This window comes from Corapipo altera, unplaced genomic scaffold, assembly GCF_003945725.1.
Source record: "Corapipo altera isolate COAL_440 unplaced genomic scaffold, ASM394572v1 189, whole genome shotgun sequence".
Classification (NCBI taxonomy): domain Eukaryota; kingdom Metazoa; phylum Chordata; class Aves; order Passeriformes; family Pipridae; genus Corapipo; species Corapipo altera.
In genome coordinates, this window is record NW_020885064.1 from 251,080 (window position 1) to 256,415 (window position 5,336).

Sequence of the window (5,336 nt, forward strand, 5' to 3'; positions counted from 1 at the left end):
GCTCCATCCCACGGGGCAGCTCCAGGGCTGCCTGAGCTCCATCCCACAGGGCAGCTCCAGGGGCTGCCTGAGCTCCATCCCACGGGGCAGCTCCAGGGGCTGCCTGAGCTCCATCCCACGCCGGAACCTCAGGGATGCCCCAGGCAGCTCACACAGAGGAGTCCTGCTCCAAACCACAGGAATTTGGTAAATTTGTCATTCCATTTGTCACTCTGCTGCTCCTGGCTGGAGCCCCATGGGGATCCAGGGAGGGGCTGTATAAAGAGTGTCACCTCCGTGACCCCAGATCATGGAATCATTAAAGCTGGAAAAGACCTCCAAGATGGAGAGAGATTATTTACAAGGGCCTGGAGTGACAGGACAAGGGGGAATGGTTTCACACTACCAGAGGGCAGGGTTAGATGGGATATAGGGAAGGAATTCTTCCCTGTGAGGGTGGGGAGGCCCTGGCCCAGATTGCCCAGAGAAGCTGTGGCTGCCCCTGGATCCCTGGAAGTGTCCAAGGCCAGGCTGGACGGGCTTGGAGCAACCTGGGCTGGTGGAAGGTGTCCCTGCCCATGGCTGGGGTGGCACTGGATGGGCTTTAAGGTCCCTTCCAACCCAAACCACTCCATGATTCTATGATTCCATGATTCTGTCATGTGCCTTTACATTTGTGCCTCAAACCCAGGACAGACCTATGGCAAACCTATCTCATGGTGGGTCTCACAGCTTATCCAGTCTGTCTGATATGACTCATCCAGCAGGAACCCCACCTCAAGGACCTCCCTCCCTTGTCAGCTCCTCTGCAACCCACAGACCTGGTCCCTAAAACTGCTGATCTCTGAAAGCTGCTTTTGCTTTGCTGGTTAAACTTTAACTCTCCTTTGTTCCCCCAAGAATAACTGTTCTCTCTGATAACCCCTGCCTGGTCCCTGTGATCCCTGCAGCTCTGCTCCCTAATTACTGATGGAAAATGCTGATCTCCCTGGCACAGGAGCAGTGGATATCCAGCACTCTGCTGCAGCATTTGAGACTTTATTGAGGCATTTATTAATTCTTTTTTTAGCAAAGACAGCGGGCACAGCCTTGTTCTCCACTAGATATTTTTGTGAGGGGAAAATCAATAGAGGAAATTACGTTTGGTTCAAATATGAATGTGGTGACATCACTCAGGGTATGGGCATTTCTCCTAATTAATAACATCTTAGGCATGTGATGCACAAATCTGCATCTGACCATAAGAATGGCACACACAGAGTCATGGAGTCATGGATAGTTTGGGTTGGGAGTGACCTTAAAGACCATCATGAGAGTTCACACCCCTCAAGTGGAATTTTATTGCCCAAGTCTTTGCAGTTACTCCAGTTGGCACCAGGTGATGAATTTTTAATGTTGTTCCCATTGCCTTTCTGAGCTGTGGGACCCCCCCACCCCCTGTGAGCCTCTGCCCACCCACATGTGCCACCGTGACAGACCCCCCAGCTCTGATCCAGCCCCCACCACGATTGTGGAGTCACATCTGGATACCTGCAGCTTTCTGGTGGTCTGGTGCTGACCCATTTGGGTTCTGCTCTGCACACAGTGGGGTTCATCATGGGGGGACCAGCAGCAGATGGTGGCCATGAGAGTGTGAACAGTGGGAGAAGCATTTTTCCTAAATTTGTGAACGATGGACAGGCTGGTCACTGTGGTGCTGGATATTGCACAGCACAGGTGTGGCAGGTGCAGGTGTTCAAGGCCCTGGCCCTCAATGGTGGAGAAAGTGGGGATGAAATACATCTCCCTGAGGACAAAGAAGATGGATTGGTGCTAAAACCCACACAGCCCCCACTGCAGCACCTCCAGCCCCTCAGTGTCTGTTCTGCTGGGAGACCCAGACTGGACCCAGTGCCCAGACATGTTCTCACCAGTGCAGGACTGTTGGGGAACCACTACCCTACACAGCCTGAGAACCCCAGTACCCCTGAGACCCAGCACCCCCAAAGACCAGCACCCCAAAGACCCAGCACCCCTGAGACCCAGCACCCCAAAGACCCAGCACCCTGATTACCCACCACCAACCACCTTCACTGCAAGGTCTCCTGAAGTTGGGGTCACTCACACCCAGCAGGGCCCCAAACCCTTTTCCAATTCTCCTTTCTGGCCAGACAGTTCTCATATGGAATAGAAGCACCAATTACAATGAAATTTAACCCAAAATCTGCTCAGCCCCAAGGCAACTGCACAGTCTGTCCCCAAGTGCTGTTTCATTCCTGCTAATTATTGTTAATGATAACAACAGGCTGTTGTGACTCAGCCGAGTGTTTGAATTCTGTGGGATTGACTTTCTAAGCTACCTCACGTCTCCCAGTCCTCAAAGTGTTCTGATTGCAGGAAGATTATCAACACCCAGACATCTCTGTCTGCTACCCCACTCTCTCAGCCCGCTCAAAAAGCCTTGGTGCCACTTCCAGCCTCCCCCTGGGAGCTGCAATCAGCAAAAGCCTCAGGGAAACACCCTCCCCGTGTCAGCTGGGAGTCTGATTTACAGAGAGCAAAGGGGTTTGTTTGCTCCTCTGTTTGTTTTCTGGAATTTTATTTTCTTCTGGTGGAAAGTGTCCCTGCCCATGGCAGGGGGTGGAACTGGATGGGCTCTAAGGTCTCTCCCAAGCCAAAGGATTCCATCCCTGTGGTTCTGTGTCCCCAGCATGAGCTGTGACAGGGATCCTGCACAGTGACCCCCCACCCCGGGGCCATGGCACGGCCACCGCTGGCCACGGGCTCTGTACTGAGTTTGCAAGGACTAGGGACTGAGCCACACCAGCTTTGCTCTCTTTGGACTTGTCCTGGGCCTTTGTCTTTACCACATTTAACAGCAAAGGCAACTTTTATTCAGCCTGTGGCAGTGGCTCTTTGCTCCTCACTGCGTGGTGCAAACGTGGCTTTGGTTTCACGCAGAGAACAGCAAAACTCGGTGCTGAGGGACATATTTATGCCTTCAACACCCCTGGGAAATACACACCTGGCAGGATGGCAGGGCCTCAAGGAGGGGGGACACGGGTGTGACACAAAGGGGCACAGGCATGAGGTAATGAGAGACAGGCACAGGCTGGTACTGCTTGTATAAATATAATATATATATGTGTGTGTGTGTGTGTGTAACTTATACAACTATATATAACTCATGGCTATAAAACAACTCTGGAATAGTCAGTTAAGGAAATACAAGCTCAGAGTGGGGCAAAAATGCCTCGGGGGTGGCAAGGAGAGCAAAGAACAAGCATCTGACAAGAAAAAATGCATCAGATCCAGGAAATGTCAGTATTGTGGGCTTGCAGAGCAGCGAGGGGAAAGCAAGGTGTAGAAGCACATTATCAAAGGTAAAACAGACACAAAGTGGGCCCTAGAGGGAGGCAGAAGAAGCCACAAACAACAACATCACGACTCCCTGTGAAGGACTCCAGGTTTTTGTGGCTCTGTGTATCATCCACCACCAAACAGAAGTCACCAAGCTCAGGACCCCAAGGAGTAGGGAAAGGGTGACCCCAGCAAAGAGGTAGAAATTGGGAAGAGTGTGTATCATAATCTTAATTTATTATTATTATTACTACTATTTTCTATAGAGAAATATTAATTTAGCTCTTTTTTCTGCAATAACTGGCTCTGGACTCACACTGACTTTAGTGTTGGCCTGCTGTCAATGACACCAACAATTAATTCTTGCCTTTATACACACAGTACCTTTGCTTTTTTGCTCATTAATGATTCTGACCATAACAACCCCTGTGGCCTCTGTGGCAGTGGGGAACCACGTGGGACCCCCTCAGCCCCCCCTGGTGGGATCTGCCATCTCCAGCAGCACTGAGCCCTCCCTGCAAGGACAAGGTCTGCACGTTCCCATGGGACACCCTGAGAGGCTTTTTGGAGAGATGGGGGGATCTGCACAACCACAAACACGGTGTCTGTGTGGGACAAGGTCACAGGAAACGGAACAAAGGGCTGAATCCACACACACTTGGATCAGCCCCATCCCTGGAAGTGTCCAAGGCCAGGCTGGATGGGACTTGGAGCAACCTGGGCCAGTGGAAGGTGTGGCAGAGCATGGGGGTGGGCAATGACCTTTAAGGTGCCCACCAACCCAAAACTTCTGTGGTTCTCTGATTTCTGCTTTGCAACAAATTTTGTCTGGGAAAGGGAGAGGAAAACATCAAGTCAACCAAGTTTCTGATAATATTAAACCCCTTCAGGACCAGCTGTAAAAATCTGCAGCAGACCACAGTGCAGCAGCCCGGGCAGGAAGGAGTTAACGTGTTGCTGTGCCTCCAACTCCGATGGCCACTCAAGCAAGAGAGTTGGACCGGGGTGTGGCCACCAGGGTGTGGCCACCAGGGTGTGCCCGGGAAGGGGCTGTACCAGGGTGGGGCAGCACCTTTCTGGGACAGCACCTTTTTGGGGCCAACTTCCCTGTTCCTGTCCGTGGTGACCCCACAACACAAAGGACAGCACCAGCGCAGGAAGGGGGTCACAGAGGGGGCACGAACTGTCAGCTGAGGGTCAGTCTGGTAGAGGGGGATCAAGACCTCCAAAAGACCCTCAAAACCCCTCGAGCCATTCCCAGAAAGGTCCAGAAGAATGGACTGCACCTGCTCACCCGTCTACCTAAAGAGCAAGGAGCCTGGTTCCGGGGGGGGGGGGGGGGAACTTCCCTACAAAAAGGTGCCCCCCAAAGCCTGGGCAGGGGGACCCCAGGACCCTGAACACCCTGTTGGTCAGACCAGTGCTGGAGCCAGGACGGGTGATCCCCTTTCCTCTCCTATCCAAGCTCTCTTTCACACTCTCCTTCTTCCCTCTTTCTTTCTACTCTTCTGTTTCTCTCACCATTAGAAAGAGAGGCCAAAACATGCCCCAATTTCCACACGGAGGGTGGAGTTGGCCAATTAAACTTGGAGAGCTTTGTTTTTTGGACCCTTCTGGCTTTTGCCATCCTTGTTTAACCACGGGCATCTGTGACTCTTGGGTGCTCCTTTCCACGTGGGAGTGGGATGTGACACCTGGTACAACTGAGTCACTCAACAACAAACCAGGAGATTTTACTGCAAAAGCAGCTGAGATGAACAGGCAGCGATGTGCTGGGGAGAGCACGGGGCACGTCACATGGAAGATGACAGGCTGGTGGCTGAAAATTATCTCTCAGGAACAAGCTGTCACTGCTCTGACAGTGTTACAACACAGTTCAGTGATCAGCAGTTCCAAAAACAAACCAGATATTAGAAATTCCCAGGCAAGGAGCAGGAAAGAGCCAGGACAGCTCAGGGCATCTGAGACCACCCCAGTCCTGCACCTGGGGGAAACACTCATCTGGAGGGGGAGGAGGG